The sequence below is a fragment of the Prionailurus bengalensis genome, chromosome C2 (genome assembly GCF_016509475.1).
Source record: "Prionailurus bengalensis isolate Pbe53 chromosome C2, Fcat_Pben_1.1_paternal_pri, whole genome shotgun sequence".
NCBI classification, from domain to species: domain Eukaryota; kingdom Metazoa; phylum Chordata; class Mammalia; order Carnivora; family Felidae; genus Prionailurus; species Prionailurus bengalensis.
In genome coordinates, this window is record NC_057350.1 from 24,760,925 (window position 1) to 24,779,286 (window position 18,362).

General features: G+C 33.2%; 1 non-coding gene across 1 annotated transcript; it reads right to left on the minus strand.

Moving 5' to 3' along the window:
• Window positions 1-15,744: 15,744 nt before the first annotated feature.
• On the minus strand, window positions 15,745-15,851 carry LOC122492452. Its single transcript, XR_006299639.1, has one exon. It is a non-coding gene; the product is annotated as a U6 spliceosomal RNA (small nuclear RNA).
• Between the last annotated feature and the right edge of the window lie 2,511 nt (window positions 15,852-18,362).

The following is an 18,362-nucleotide window of genomic DNA, read 5'->3' on the forward strand; positions in this document are numbered from 1 at the left end:
TTTGATTTTCAAATCCTGAAATGCTATTATATAGTTTGTCTTCCATAAGTCAAGGCAGTCAGCACTTGATATCTATGGTAATAATAGAATTGAGAAAAACTGGCTAATGACTATCTAGTATAGAATGACACTCTTTGATTTAGTATGTGCTAAAAATGTGTCAATTATATTCCTTATTAATAACTCTGAAAGCACAACAACCAAATGTACAAACAATTCAAGAATTCAGTATGATATGTGTATTAGATATCCTTTTAAAGACTTCAGAAGAGATGAATATAAATTCATAATTGAATCATTTGGTATATCGTAATAAAAGAGCACGGTCTCAGAAATATTTACATGTTCCTATGAAAGATTTTTTTCTATAAGTATTTTTTTCTATAAGTATCTATTTCTCCATTTATAAAGTTATTGTATGTTCAAAACAACTGATTATTCCCTATCGTATTTTCACTCTTTACGTAACTTTTTTCTTCTCCATACAAAAATGTAAAATGTTTAGAAAACAGTTATCCATCACACCCTTGTCATTGTTTGTCATTGTGTGAACATACACTTGCATATGGAAAAGAAAAAATATTTTTATAGCTTTTATTTTTAGTTAGTGAAGAAGCCTCTCCTTTACTTCTCCAAGTTGACTCCTTTTAGCTTGAATCAGGGAGCCACATGCCTTCTTCTCTGCTAATCACTAGAAAAAGAGTCACTTTTGTACACGTATCTCTGGAGGGTTGACCACACCTCACAAGTGAATATCTGCCCTGAGTTGTATAGGTCCCTATCAATGAGACTTGTTATTCTGAGGCCCTGGGTAGGCACTCTGATTAATTCTACATTAGGAGTTTTTTGCTTTCACAATGGCCACTCTCCTCCTCCTCCTCCTCCTCCTCCTCCTCCTCCTACTTTTTTTTTTTTTAATTTAAGTAATCTCTGCACACAACCTGGGGTTCAAATATACAATCTGGAGATCAAGAGTCTCATGCTCTTCTGACTCAGCCAGCCAGGTGCCCCCAAAATTCTACTCTTTACATTAAGTTTAAAATACTGGAAGCACTATGTTTTTTTGTTTTCTTTCATTTTTTTGAAAGCCAAGTAAAGTATCCAAATGCAAATATTAATTTGTTAATTTTATTTTCAGATGTGCTGAGACTTACATAAAGCACATTTTAATCCTTTCATTTTTTTTAAATTGAATTTAAGAAGTTTTAGATTCATGGGGCACGTGGGTGGCTCAGTTGGTTAAGCCTCCAACTCTTGGTTTTGGCTCAGGGGTTGGTCTCCTGTTTTATGAGTTCAAGCCTTACCTGGGGGTCCATGCAGATAGTGTGGAGCCTGCTTGGAATTCTCTTTCTCCCTCTCTCTCTACCTCTCTCTCTCTCGTTCTCTCTCTCTTTTTCTCCCAAAATAAATAAATAAACTTTAAAAAAGTTTTATATTCATTTTATAAACCTCTATAGAATAATTTTCTCACATCTTAATGCCATTATCCAGAAGGAAACTTCAATATACAACCACTCAAGTTGTATGTTTGAGTTGTATAACTCAAACATTTAATAACACAGGCAGACCATCTCTTAATGATATCTGGATGAGTATGGCATTATCAATAGCCTCTCCAGTTTAATCATAGAAAAAGAAGATTAGATAATTATGCTATTTTTATCATCTCAGTACAAATACATGTCCATATGTGTACTTGATCTAAGAAGAGACAAGAACAGAAGGTAGAAATTTTCTCCTCATAAAGAATGACATTTATTCTTGCTATATGCTAATTCTAAAAAGGTATTTGGCCAATCAGAGTGATTATTCTATTACTATTGATTCCAAATTAGTTTTTATTTTTGTCTTCAAAGTGATATTTCATTTTGTAGGAAACACTTTAAATAGGACAAATATAGTATTTGGGAATAGATGAAATATTAAGTTTCCAAAGAAAAAATCATGTGCCCCAAATTTTTGAAAGTGATTTTCTTTTTGTACACACACATATACACACATGCACAAACAAGCATACATGCTGTGTCATAATCACAAGGAGAACTTAGAGTATTTAACCTTTGGGGTCAATGTCATGCCTTGATATTTCAGTTTTGAAAAGTGAAGTCACTTTTCTTTCATTAATTACAGAGGTTAGGGTACTTTAAAAATAGTCTTTCTCTTTTTGTTGAGGCATCCGAATTTTCTAGAGCAACATATAATCAAACATTTCAAAAATCCTATGAGACACAGATTTGGCAATTTAATGACAATGAAAACACAGAAATCCTATTCTATGTTATTCCCTTTTAGGAATATATCTAAGAAAAACTCACTGCATGTGCATAGATAAAATAATCATTGCCATTTTTAGACATTTAAAAAATGGAAAGAAACTAATTAACTATCAATAATGGAATTGTTAGGGGCACCTGGGTGGCTCAGTCGGTTAAGTGTTTGACTTCAGTTCAAGTCATGATCTCACCATCTGCGAGTTTGAGCCCCACCTCAGGCTCTGTGCTAACAGCTCAGAGCCTGGAGCTTGCTTTGGATCCTATGTCTCCCTCTCTCTCTGCTCCTCCCCTGCTCACTCTCTCTTTCTCTCTCTCTGTCTGTCTCAAAAATAAACATTAAAAAAAATTTAAAAAATAATGGAATTGTTAGATACTAAGGTACACACACATGTGGATCTATTTATAAAAATCAACGAAAGCAGGCACGTGGGTGGCTCAGCTGGTTGAGTGCCCTGCTCTTGGTTTGGGCTCAGGTCATGATCCCAGGGTCCTGGGATCGAGCCCTGCATCGGACTCTGTGCTGAGCATGGAGCCTGCTTAAGAGTCTCTCTCTTTCTCTGCCCCTCTCTAACTTTGCTCCTCTCTCCGACTTGCATGCACACTCTCTGTAAAAAATAAAATGAAAGTAAAGTAAAAACTCAATGAAAACATGTTCATAGCTTATATATAAAAATGGACTAGAATATTGCACAACAATGTGTGCTAAGAATAATGCTATAGAATAAAAATGAAAGTGAGAAAGAAAATTATGCTTTTATACTACTTGAAAATTTTCATCATTGACATTCACTTTGTTGATACATTTTGAGATCTGTTTTAGTGACACTTCAAAGACAAAACATGAAAAATGGTACTTTCCCCTCCTGTTTATATTAATTTTCCTTTTTAAAAAACTGATCTTCCATTGATTTGCCCTTCTTCCATTCTGTTTAGAATTTTGGAAGATTTTTTGTTTGTTTGTTTTTTATGCATTGATAATTTGTATTTTACCCAGCTGATAAGTGAATGACTGTGACAGAGAGGCCCTTTTCCCTCACTTGTCTCATGTTGTTTGTAGCTGCTTTGGTATGTATGACAATCTAATTAATAATTCCGAAGGCATTGTCTCTGAGCTCAGGCTCCAGCCCTGTTCCTTTCTTACAGCTTTGATGTGGAGTATATCTCAGGTGATGACATATTCTGGTATTAAGTTTATTCTAAAGCTTAAATATAGTTGATCATGAAGAGATCACACTTAAGTATCATTGATGCTTGTGACTAAGTGAAGATACAAGTGTTTTTTTTTTTTAATGAAATTGGAAAATGGAATAGAAAAAAAGCACAACTTTTAAAACCCTTGCTATATAGAGTACAAAATAAATTAGATCTTTCTGGTTAAATAAAGTTGTACATTTTAACTGTTACCATCACCTTCTGAAGTAGCAATTTGGATTCTGACAGCTACAGGTCACAGCTAGAGTTCATTTTTAACTCCGTGAACTTGGGCATATGGTGTACTTTGCTCATTATAATTAGTGTATTAGTAACTTATTAGGTTATTTTGAAAATTATTAAATTATTTAACCTTTGTTTTTATGATACATAAAATGGAATCACTTAATTGAAAGTATTATTTTACCGCAACGAGAGTGAGTTTTTTAGTACAAGAGAAGTTGTGTCAAACTAATACTTGTGAAATCGTTCAAATGTTTTCTTTCAAAAAGTGATAATTTCACACAGTGGGGTTTCAGTAAGCCTTTTATAAATTCTTAATAAACTGCGAGAAATATAATGTGAAGCATGATATTAAAAAACAAATAAAAGCTCTTAAATTCCTTTCATATATATAAGTTGCAATTCAAACCATTAAGCTTGGCGCTGTGGAGTGGAGCTATGCACTGGTAAACTCAAACTATCAAGTTAGTTGAGGAAAATCTAACTTGTATAGAATATAAACTCATTTTGTATAGAATATAAGCTCATTAATGAACCACAAGCAGTAGCAAGACATTTCAAACAGGTGAAAGTGATATACAGTAGACATATATACATTTTTTTGTGAGGAGTTGGAAGAATAAGAACATGGCAACAATAACATAGTTTACAGCAAGTGTTTTTATTTTCCTTGCCCAGGTAGAACATGTTGATTTTGTTTGCTGTTTCTTTTGGAATTCTATTATTTTTACTAAGAGAAGCCAAAGTTTACCTTTAATATAAATAGCTGTCACATTTTTAGGCATCCCTACTGTGCCTTATAACTGGCATATATAAATGCAGTGTCTTAGATGTATTCCTACTAATGTATTTTTGTTTTTGTTTACATTTTGTCACAGCAGAGAAACTTCCAAGTGGATTTGTTACAGGGAATATTTGTGCATTATCAGTTGTGGGTAAACTTTGTGATATTTCTGGCTCAATGATTATGAAATATACTAACTTTAATCTAGATTGATGACTGCTATTTATGTTAAGTAAGAAAATGTGTTTATATACAAAATTTTTCATTACTATTGGAATGTAACAGCACCAGGTGGTAGCTATACATTTCTTAAAAATTTCTTATACATTTCTTAAAAAAGGATCTAGACCACAAATGGTGCCAAAAAAACTGGATATCTGCATGCGAAGGAATGAAACTAAATAAACATTTGCCTCATACCATACACAAAATTCATTCAAAATGTATCATAGACTTAAATGTGGGAGCTAAAACTATAAAATTCTTAGAAGAAAATATAAAAGTAGAGCTTTGGCCTAGGATAAGACAATGGTTTCTTAGAAATTACACCAAAAACACAAGGCAAAAGAAAAAGAGATCAATTAGACCTCATTAAAGTTAAAGCTTTTATTCTACAAAGGACACCATCAAGAAACTGAAAAGACAGCTCACAGAATGAGAGAAAATATTTGCAAATTATATATCTGGTAAAGGACTCGTATTCCAGAATATATAATGAGCAGCTCAAAACTAAAAAAAAAAAAAAAAAAGAGAGAGATAAAAAATTTGAAAAATGGGCACAATATTTGAATATACACATCAACAAAGAAGATAGCAAATTGAAAACAAGCACATGAAAAACATATTCAGCATAATTAGTCATATAGAAATTAAAGTCTAAACCCTGAGAGACCACTTTGTATCCAGTAAGAGGGCAAAAATTAAAAAGATAGAAAACAACAAGTGTTGGTGTGCCTGGGTGGCTCAGTCTGTTAAATGTCAAACTCGTGATTTTGGCTCAGGCATTGGTCTTGTAGTTTATGACTCCAAGCCCCATATCAGGCTCTGTGCTGACAGTGTGGACCCTGCTTGGGATTCTCTCTCTCCCCCTCTCTCTCTGCCCCTCCCCAACTCTCTGTGTCTCTCAAAATAAATAAATAAACTTTTCAAAAAATTAAAAAAAGAAAAGGAAAGAGAAAAGAAAAGAATGTGAAAACAATGTGGAAAATTGGAAACCTGATACATTGTGGGGGAAATTGTAAAATAGTGCAGCCACTCCGGAAAACAGTTGGGCAGTTTCACAAAATGGTAAATATAGAGTTACCAGATGATTTGACAATTTCACTTATATATATAGATCCTCTCAAATTGAAAACATATGTCCACACAAAAAGTTTTACATGGATGTTTATAGCTGCACCATTCAAAATAGCCAAAAAGTGGGAACAACTCAACTGTCCATAAACGGATAAGTGGATAGACAAGATATCACATACCAATACAATTATTATTTAATTATGAAAAGAAATGAATTACTGATATATTATACAACTTGAAAACATTTTGCTGATTGAAAGAAGCCAGTCACACAAGTGTGCATATGGTTATCATTCCATTTATATGAAATGTCCAGAATAAGCCAACCCATAGAGTCAGAAAGTGGATTAGTGATTGTCTGGGGGATGGATAGAGGTAAGAATGCTGAGTTACTACTAATTAGTAGTAAATTTCTTTTGGAGGCTGTGAAAATGTTCTAAAATTAGCCAGTGAGATGATTGCACAATTTTGTGAATATACTGAATACCATCATGTATACTTTATTTATTTATTTTTTTTTAATTTTTTTTTTTTTCAACGTTTATTTATTTTTGGGACAGAGAGAGACAGAGCATGAACGGGGGAGGGGCAGAGAGAGAGGGAGACACAGAATCGGAAACAGGCTCCAGGCTCTGAGCCATCAGCCCAGAGCCCGACGCGGGGCTCGAACTCACGGACCGCGAGATCGTGACCTGGCTGAAGTCGGACGCTTAACCGACTGCGCCACCCAGGCGCCCCCATCATGTATACTTTAAAAGAGTGAATTTATGGTATGTAAATTATATCTCAGCAAAGACATTATTTAAAAAATATTTTAAAAAATTATTAATTTTTTTTCAAATGTTTACAAATATAATCTAGACCACAGGTCAGAAAACTTTTTGTAATGGGCCAGAGGATAAATATTTTAGGCTTTGTCAGCTACCTATAGTCTATGTCACATATTTTTCTTTTTTATGTATTTATTTTTTGCACAAAACCTTAACAATGGAAAACGATTCTTACCTAAAATAGTCTCTAGTACAGATTTGACCTATTGAGCTGTAGTTTTCCTACTCTTGGTCTAGACCATTAGTTCTCAAATTTGTTTTCAAATCACCTAGAAACTTAAAAGTATAAGTGCCTGAACTCTATCTAGATGTTCTGAAGCAAAATGTAAAGAAATAGACCTTGGGAACCTTTATATTTAACAGCATTCCTATAGGTTCTTAAGGACACATGTACATAAAAAGACTAGAAATATCTAACCTATTTATTATAACTATATTCCTGATGGCCGAAATTACCTATCAGTGCAGCTCATGTTTCTATCCCTGAAGAGTGACACAACTAATATTAGAATTAGTTGCTGCCCACATTGCATAACAGAAAATAATTACTCTTTACATCAAAAGATATCAGTATATTTGTCTTTAATATTTTTATTTATTATAGTGAAGACCACATTTTCCTGAAAATTTTCTTTGCAATTATATTAGCATTTCTCAAAGTGTGTATTAGAGCTAGTCCTATGAGGTGTTGCAAATAAGTTTAGAAAATGTTAAATATGACATCTTCAATGGAAAATGTGCCATATCCATTAACAAATTAGAATATTTTAGTTCTTTTGTAGAAAGAAATCTACTTCACTGTAACACAGTGTTTCCTATACTTTTCCCCCCTCACTCTTCAGCATCTCCCTCTTTTTTTTTTTTTTTAAATACTTGTGTCAGAATCTGATACTTTGAAAACTCTTATTAGTTACTTTATTAGGGATACTCCATCCTGAGCTATCATTAGCAGCTATAAATACTATTAAGACAAAATCTGTCAAATTAGTATTCATGCAGGTATCTGCTGAAAAACAAGAAAAGACTAATAGGGAAAAGGCACATTTATAAAAATAAAAAACACGAATATTAATCTTCTAAGATAGAGCCAGTTCATTTATATCTCAACAGGAATCTATGAATTTGAGAGAAAACTAAATATTTTCTGCATCATTGAACAGGGAAATTTTCTTCATCAAGAAAATAATATGAAACTGAAATCTTAGTATATCTCATCTTTTTAAAACAAAACTCAATCAGTAAAATTCTCTCAGGGATCATTCTCTATAAAGAGTGTTGCTGCTTGGATACTTCCAGTTTCAGATAAAAATAATAGAGAAATTATACTTAAATTTAGAAATATGCAAGCCATGAAACAATCTATGGACATTGCTATAAAACTGAAATAAATGTCTTAGAATATTCAGAGGCAATATTTAAATCTCCAGAACAGCTCTAAAGTAATAAGAAACATATTTCAACACTTATTTCAAGACATGAAAAACAGAGAAAAGTCTCTGTCATTTTTATATAGTGCAATTATTTCACTGAATAGTCTCACATTGGGAAAATAATGGCAAAAGTTTTTCATTTTTGAGATTTATTAATTGAAATAACAAATATTTCAAATCAGATGCTTTGTCAAACATAATTCACTAGAGTTAAACTACTATTTAATAATGTAATTAATGTAAACTTACATGGAAAGTTAACATGAAATAAACATAGAGGACCATATAGAAATGGAAACTCTACTGACATATGTTTTATTTTTTTTAATTTTTTTAAGTTTATTTATTTATTCTGAGAGAGAGACAGAGACAGCATGAGCAGGGTAGGGGCAGAGAGAGAAGAAGAGAGAGAATCCCAAGAAGGCTCGCGCTGTCAGTACAGAGCTGGATGTGGGGATTGAACTCACAAGCCATGAGATCATGACCCGAATCAAAGCCAAGAGTCAGATGCTCAACTGACTTAGCCACCAGGCACCCCAATGACATATATTTTAGAATTACTAGTCATTTATAAAATTAATACAGAAATAGTAGTGAAATAGATGTTATATATTCTTAGGACATTTAGATTGTAATTATCCCTTTTTGCAAAGTTATTGAAAACCTGAATCTTCATAACTGATTTGCATTACGCATTTAAAGAACGATACAGGATAAAGAAGTTTCTAAATGAAATTTCTTCTCCTCTATTTGCTAGTTTTCACAGGCATCTATTGGTTCTTTGAGAGTTAGATTAAAACATTTACAGAGCCATATCTCACTTTTTGTTTTCACTTTCCTATGGTAAGTAGCATATAATTTGCTCCATAAATATGAGTTAAGTAGTTTTTGACAATATGGAAGACTAACATGGGCTTCTGGCTTTTCCTCCTTTACCCGCATCTGAAAAATCAAAAGTATAAAGAAATGAAAAAGAATTGAAAACCTTCTTATGACTTTCTTATGGCTAGTTAGTACAAATGGCACTGGGCTGGTGGTAGGGTGGGTTCCAAAGACTCTAGGGAAGAGAAGGGTTGAGATCCAGGGAGCAAGTATAGATTGTAAAAATATTTGCCTGTCCTAAGCCTAGTTTAAGGGAGAAATAAGCAAAAGCAGAGCTCTAGGGACCTGGGCCCTGCCAGGGGTGAAGTGTGCAAAGAGGTTTAGTAATGCCTGATAGAATCTAAGCCTACCTTACCCTATTTCTTACTTCAAGATTAGAGTATTATATTTGAAGTAGAAAGTTTTGGAAAGAGAAAGTCTCTTAGTCAGACCTACCAGTAGAGAGCCTGAATGACAAAGCTTTCTAATGCCTGGGAACAAGGAAAGAGCATGAAGCCCAGTCTAACGTCAGAAGCTCTATACTATGAATTTCTTGTTCTATGGCCTCTATACCCCACATTCGGTAGGGAAGGAAGAACCATAGATATAGTCTGGATTTTAGCTTCTGCCCTTGAGCACATATTACCAGTAAATAACTCCATGATAATATAACACTTTAAGCTGTGTATACTGGCTACCTACAATAAATTAAAAAAAAAAAGGAACCAAAGAATGAAAGTAAAGTAGTCATGATTTAAAATATTCAGATATAAATAATATGGAGCACAAAATACTAAATATGATAAGTATGACTTATATTACAAATATAATAGATAAAATAACAGAATAATTAACCCAAAAGATAAAGGGCATTTCATCTGACCATACTTGTATTAATTTTAAAATTAATTAAGAAATTAAGCATTAAAAATTAAAATTAATTATTAGAATATGTAGAAACCAGACTAGTTCACAGTCAAAAAAGTGTGAAGAATGACTGACAAAAACATAAGGGTATTTTCAGGTGATAGAAAAGCTCTACCAAGTAAATGTACATTTACTATACTTACATTTTACCTCATAAAATACGAGTATTAAAAAAACTCAAATAATTTCATACCAGAATTGATAAAGAGGTCATTAGAGATTCAAAGGTAAAAGTAAAGACATTACCCAAATTGCTTCCAAGGCACAAGGAGAGGGAAATATAAATGGGAGCTCATAAGGAATGACAGACGGAGAGTCTAACATATGTCTAATTGGACTTACAGAAGGAAGAATGAGAGAATGGGAAGGAGGTGACACTAGAAGAAAAAAATGTTTCAGAGCAGATGAAAACCTTCAATTCAAATAACAAGAATATAAATCCCAACTAAAGTAATCCAAGGTATCTATACAAAGGTGTAATTTGACTATGAAAGAATATAGAAAGGTGTTAAAGAGAAAAAAAATTATGTTTAAAGGTAAGTTATACTAACTTCTAGAAATAAATAATAAAATCCAGGAAACAATGGAATTTTATCTTCTGTGGTGAAAGTACATAAATTCCTAGCATGAATTCTTTATTCAATATAAACATATGTTAATAACGTTAGAAAAAAATAGGCATTTTTACCAAAGTAGCATTTGCTGTCAGCAAATTCTCACTAAATGTAAATAAATTAATTAGTGAATTAAATGACAAAATAAAATAAAACAAGGAATGTTATTTCAGTTGGGAAGTCAGTTGAAGAACTAAAGGAAACAAGTTATACAGGTATCATAAATAATCACTTTGTAAATTGGCAATAATAGTTATTTTGATGTTTAAGAAATTTAAGCTAAAATTAAAATATACAGTAATAGTACATGCAAGTACAAGAGGGGAATGAAATTTAAGTGTTTTGCTTTGTATTTGCTAATCAAAAAGTGAGTAGAGATACTAGCTGACCCATAATCACTGATCCACAAATGACCATCAGTGACCCATAGTCACTGATCCACAAATATCAAAATAAGAAAGCTCTGAAAACACATATTAAAAAATGGTATTAACTCATTTAGTGCCAAATCCTGAGCTGAACTGAAAAGAAATTTAATAACAATTTTATTGCAATCTTATTTATGGCAATCTTATTGCCAATTCTAGTTGAATTACTATTAGTTTCACAACGTATTAATAGATTTTACTTTATTTTACAATTATTACCTCACTCAAGAGAGATTAGAGTCTATCTGAATTTAGCTGATGTTCACCAGCACTGTTTTTGTTTCATTTATTAAACTGGGTGCCTCATCCAGTTCTGGGCTTGGGCATAGGATTGGGATCAGCATAAACAGACAAACAATGCTGGAGGAAAGAAAAAACAATAAAGCTTTTGGTAATCAAAATTAAGATCTGGAGGATGATCAACCACATGCCTACACAGAATATTTGAGCTCTGGAGATGCTCGAGAGGCCAGAGACCTAGACTGAGTTACAGTTTTTTAAAAAGGAGATTAAAATTCCCTGCATTGTCACTGTGCTCAAGGAACAAAGCATATAACTAGTCTTTGCTTACAGATGTATCTTGAAGATTTATTTCTCATTCGGATAGGAGAACAGAAACCCAAACTAGGGAACCGTTTAAGAATAATGATGAATATTCTGCAGTCTTTTAAGGGTGAAGCCACAAAAACCTGACAAAGTCTCAATCAAAAGCCTAAGAGCCCATGCTCAACAGACAGGAATGAAGCAGAGATATTCCAAGTATCTTCAAATTTCCATCTAGATGTGTTCATGTTTGGATTGAAATGATATCCTTGTGCTATCTGTATAACAGAGGAGTGAGAGAATCTTTCCTGGTAAAAAAAGAAAAAAACACGTTCTGGATTCTCCACAGTGCCTTTATTTTTCTTAAGGATTTTTTTTTAATTTTTTTTTTTCAAAGTTTATTTATTTTTGGGACAGAGAGAGACAGAGCATGAACGGGGGAAGGGCAGAGAGAGAGGGAGACACAGAATCGGAAACAGGCTCCAGGCTCTGAGCCATCAGCCCAGAGCCCGACGCGGGGCTCGAACTCACGGACCGCAAGATCATGACCTGGCTGAAGTCAGACGCTTAACCGACTGCGCCACCCAGGCGCCCCAATTTTTCTTAAGGATTTTTAAAGTTTATTTACTTATTTTTGAGACAGAGAGAGAGGTGAAGAGAGAGAGAGAGAAAGCACGAGTGGAAGAGGGGCAGAAAGAGAGGGAGAGAGAATCCTAAGCAGGCTCTGTGCTGTTGGAGCAGAGCCTGATGCCGGGCTGGATCTCACAAACCATGAGATCACGACCTGAGCCAAATCAAGAGTCGGATGCTTAACCCACTGAGCCACCCGGTGCCCCTATCGTAACTTTAAGTTTACAGTTTAGCATACATAAAAACTACTAGACATTCAAATAGACCAAAATGACAAATATTGTAGAGAAAATTAACAGTAAGAGCAAATGTGAAAATGGTTAAGAGTTTTGAGTTAGCAAAAAAATGGATAAAACTGTGCCTTATACAGTGAAAAAGATATATGAAATTAAGGTGAAAATAGATAAAAAGAAGAATTTTACAAGAAATTTGGCAACTTTAGAATAAGCATCTTTAGCCACATTCTATAATGGAAGAATTCAATATTAGAAATTAGCTAAAGATACAGAATTAACAGCAGATCAACACACAAAAAATATTTAGATAAAGAAATAAACTGAAGAAACAAAAGAAAAAATACAGTAGAAAGAAAATGTAGAAATGCAAGAGGGAATTCAAAGAGATTATTAATAAAAACAGATGTGAAAACCAATTCAAGGTGATTGAACCTACTTCAGGATAAATCCAAAGAAAACCACATTTTAGTATATCATAGCAAAATTACTGAAAATCAAAGGCTTTTTCAAATCATAAAAATAGCTAAACGTAAAGGTACATCGTTTCAAATAAGCAATAATAACACTATCACTTAAGAGAACAATGAGAATGAAGAGACATTGGAAAAATTCTCTTAAACACTGAGAGTGAAAAGAATGGCACATTTAAAGTCGGAGAATTTTAAAGATAAAAGATATTATAGATGTTATGCCAATAAATGTAATAAAGTCTTTGTGAGACTGCTCAAAAAAAAAGGCACTGGAAATTACTTCTATGTGGTTTTTAACAAGATATTTGATTCTTAGTCCACTATCATTTTGTTATTTTTGTTATTTTCAGCACAACCGTCAGATCAAAATGGAATACTTAAAAAAATTTAAACGGAGCACAAAATTGAAAAATATACAAATTGATAACCTAAGTACTTATGATCACCAACATGCATTACTACCAGAGGGAAAAAATTTAAAAGTGTAGTCACAATGAAGGGAAATATTTTTAACTAATATAATTCATAAGGAATTAACAAGAAAAGTAAGTCATACAGTCAGTAAAAAAAAAAAAGGAGAAAATCACAGAAGGAAATCAACAAAAGATTTGAACAGATACATGACAAAACAGGTTGTGGCAAATGGTCATAAGTGTGTGACAGGTTGTTCAAATGTGTTAGTGATCAGAGCACTGAAAATTAAAACCCATCCCTTAAATTATCAGAAAAAAATAAAAAATATATAAAATGAACTTTAGGTTTTGGTGGAGTTTGAACTTCTGGAACACTTATCCATTGTGGTGGGAATATAAACTAGCACTACCTGGCATATTCTAACTATCTCCTATCTCATGACCTAGCAATTCAACTTTAACACAAGATATATAACTTAGTATTGGAAGAGTTCCAGATATGCTCATAGACATGCATTGTTTATAAAGGCATAAAACTACAAACAGGTTATAAGTCATGAAATGGAAATCGCAAAAATAAAAGAGATAAATGCATTGTTATATGCTCATTCAACAAATTTGAACAGGTGCCTGGATGAATGGAATGAGAAAGCTTAGCATATATCTTACGTTAAAAGCCTTTCAAGCAGAAGGAATAGCTAAAGTAAAGGTAAAAAATGTGCACTTGATATATTGAGGATCTACAAAGTAGCCAGAGAATTACAGCAGAGTAGGAGGGCAGAAAAGGTAGAAGGGCAGGTCAAAGAGGTAATGAAGAAGAGAAAGTTCATATAAATCTATGTGGTTATTCTCAGAAGGGATTCCACTGCATAGTTTTGAGCAATACTGTGGAATTACCTGATTTAAGTTTTAGCAGGATCATTTCAAGACAAAGTTATAGTAGGATAATTTACAAGCATGTAAATGTGTTTCCAATGAAATTATTTATACAGCAATGCAACAATTTTGTTAGGAGATAATAGAAACAATGCAGGGTAGAGGCCTACAACAGTGACATTGAAAAGATGGTCAAATTATGAATGAAGTTGATTAACAAATATGCAATATGAAGACTTCAAATGGATCAAGATATTTAGGCTTATTATCATTCTATTTTCTGAACAAATAAACTCTTGAAATGTCAAGGACTTAGCACTTGTACATTTCCTGCACACATATCAATCTGCTGTTCATTTTTTTTTGATCAGGTGAATCACACCAAAACAACAAAGTAGGGATCCCAGCTCCTTCCATTAAATGATTCTGCCCTCTTTACACATGGTCTGAGGATTGTCTCCACACCAGCCACCAGAACACAATAGGTCATAGCAGATTTTAAGTGGTATTTATTTTCAGTCAAGGACGTACTGTGATATACATCACTTTTACACATATTCTCATGGCTAGAATTAGTAACATGTTCTCATCTAACACAGTAGAAATTGGGAAAAAAATATCAAAAAAAAGGAATGAGCTTTGTTTGTCACCTTGTTACTGACTGAATAAAAGTGTAATTTACTGAGAAGAATGCAGATGGAACTCATCTTTTGTGGGAAGAAATTGGCAATTCCACTTTAGATATGTGAAGCTGTGGAAACATTTCAACATTTTGGTTGCCTGAGTGGAGATATTGATAAGGTACATGCATGTGTGAATCTGTAGGTCAAGAAGCAACCTAGCCAGCTCATTAAATTGGGGCATAGCTGGAACACAAATGATACTTTAAATCACCTACAGAGTGAACAGTAGAAGAGACAGGAACTGAGGATGACATCCTGATATGCTTTCATGTTTCAATCTAAGAAAATGAGGGTAAATCAACAAACAAGTCTGTGATAAGGAGAGGTTGGTGAGGTCATTCCAACTCCCCCCTTCTTTTAATTTTGTCAGTGAAATGAAAATCTCATGTGTTGAGATTAAGATTCAAGGAGGAAGCATCAGAAGAGAAGAGTCTGAATAGAAAACAAAAAAGCAAGTGGACTTGTGGAAATACAATAGGATTGGTAGGCATCAGTAAGGTCATAATTGATGTTAGAGTTTCTAGATTTAAAGTAAGACTAGGGGCACCTGGGTGGCTCAGTTGGTTAAGCCTCTGACTTCACCTCAGGTCATGATCTCATGGCTCATGAGTTCAAGCCCTGCATCAGGCTCTGTGCTGACAGCTCAGAGCCTGGAGCCTGCTTCAGATTCTGTGTCTCCCTCTCTCTCTGCCCCTCCCCTGCTTGTGCTCTGTCTCTCTCTCCTTCAAAAATAAATACACATTAAAACATTTTTTAAAAAATACAGTAAGACTATTGAAGGTTTCATATTTGCTTTACCGCTCACATTTGGCTGTCCTACTGTAGACATGAATTGGGCTTTTTCAGACTTGCATCATGAAGATAGTGCTTTGTGGTAAATGAGGTTTTTATAATGTAAGTAAGGTTTCATAATGATGAAATATGGGGTGTAAGTAGTAAGAAGACAATTTAGATGTTGAAGGGTCTTAACTTTTAAGTAGGGGATAGGATGTTGAAAGATGAATGTAGAGGACAATAAAAGGATGATAGGATTGATAAAGTGTGGGTGTCTTCCTTATGCAGGGCCATGCTAATCTTCTCTGTATCATTCCAATTTTAGTATATTTGCTGCTGAGGTGAGCACAGGATGAGAAGGCTTAAAACTTTATTGCTATACATAAATGATGATGAGTAAATAAAAAATTATACTTTCTTCATGATGAAATTATTTAACATTACGATATTTTATTTCTTTCCACATTGATCAATAGATTAAATGTAATCCCTATTACAGTAATAGGAAGATTTTACTGAGGACCTCAACAATTTACCCGAGAAATTTTATAGATGTGTAAAGTTCATGAATAATTATTATCACAAAATAATAGTAAAAACAATATAGTCCTATCGGTGACATTAACCATGAACCAGTATTGAAAGTTCAGTACTAGATAAATGTACATATAAGAAATTGTAATATGGCAAAAGTGACACCACATGTCAGTGGGAAACAGATGAATTTTTACTAAATCATTTGGGAAAAAAAGTTATCATTTAGGACAAAAACTATTTACAGAAAACTAGGGCTAAACATTTATGCTATGTTATATACAAAACATACACCCCACTGACTGTCAAAATGTGAAGGAAAAAACTGTTAGTGTAATCAAAGAAAATTCAGACAATTAATTATTACGTAAGGATAGAGATTCATATATTAAACAAATCCACAAAGAATATATCATAAGTAAAATCATGAACTTGACTACATACATACAAAATAGGAATTTCTGTTCAAAGACAGCTTTCTTGAGTAAGAGTACGGTAACAGTATGAGAAAACATTTGTGCCATATAAATCTGAAAATGAATTAATCTTTGGAATATAAAAGTTGTCCTCCATATACCCAAAGTAAATATTACAAAATTAGGAATATTAAATAAACAGGAAATCCACTAGTGGGAAAATCTGTAGAGCTGGTAAGTCCATTGCTATTTTAGGAAATGAATGTTTTATATATTGCTTGCAAGTCTCTAGAACGATATAGCCATTCTGGAGGTCAACCTCAGAAGAATGTAATGAACTAAGGCAAATATTCACTCTAGGATTGAGTAACTCATCCTGCACATATATGAATGGAAATGCTTGCCCTCGTCCACAAGGAACATTTGTGGAGATTTTCCTTTTATGTAGTTTTGTGACATTGATTATTGGAAATAATGTGCATCCCCGCAGTGGGAGGAAGCAGGTAAAATGTGATTAATGCATACAAAGCAACACTCTTAGCAATTATAAGTGGTTAATTTATAAAAAGTGCAACATGGTTGGAGTACATAATTGTACATACATTACATAATGCTATGTAACATAATGCTTAGTGAAAAAATGAAAAATGTTTTCCAACATATAAAGTAAAATTTTAAATCCTATATATTTAAAATGATACGGACATATTGTAAAATATTTATCAAACACATTGAAGTATATACTTTGGAGAAGAGAGAAACAGTAATGTGATCAACAGGAAATTAATAAAAGAAAACTGGTAGAGCATACTTGCACAGTCAATGGTAGTATAACATTAATGTACATGTTTGACATCTAAATAAAGAAACCTATGATACATACATAATTTTTACTAATTTGGGCTTCAGTTTCTAGACAAAACTGTACTTTCTGTCTTTGCCTTGTGTGTAGAATATTGTATTTCTAGAGAACTTTACAAGGATTTATGTACATTTGAACTAAAATTGTAGATTTTCTGAAGAGCACTATATTAGTAAGAACATAATTTACAAGTTTTCTTGTTATGCAAGTAAGTTATTTTTCTTGCCTCATAGCTACATTACAAGTCTTGTTTGGCTTCTTTGTAACTTTGAAACAATATGAATAAAATTTCAATACTATTCAAGAAGAATAGTATGAAGGCTCAGTCGGTTGAGCATCCGACTCTTGATTTTGGTTCAGGTCATGATCGCAGGGTCCTGGGATGGACCCCCACATTGGGCTCTGTGCTGACAGTGTGGAGTCTGCTTGGGATTCTCTCTCTCTCTCTCTCTCTCTCTCTCTCTCTGTCGCTCTCTGCCCCTCTCCTCTGCACACACACACACACACACACACACACACACACACTCTCTCTCTCTCTCTCTGTCTGTCTGTCTCTCTCTGAAAATGAAATAAATCTAAAAAAAAAGTACTTTCCCTTTGATGTTTCATTTAACAATAAGAGTCTGAGGCAGAAAGTGCAAGAAGCATATCCTGTGATTTCATATTTAATTCAAATTCTTTTTAATCCTTAGTCTTGTAACAGTTCCCTGAAAAAACAGTGGATTTATTATGAATTCAACAAATCAGTATCTTTGCGAACACTAGTTTCTATTGTACTCCTAATAGTTTTAAGTTGTTCCTACCAATAGAAATATGATTTTAATTAAGCATAAACTATATTTTCTTCTCTAGAATTAATAAAATTTAACTATATTTATATTGGTGGATTTCATTGTAAAGTTAATATTTAGAAATATTCCACTACGTGTTTTTCACTTAGTTTGACCCTGAATAATGCAAGCTAACTAGCACTTTTCTTTTCCACTTTCAAATTGCTTTTTCTCTTGTCTAGAACTTGAATTTAGAAATGGCAGAATCTCAATAGAGG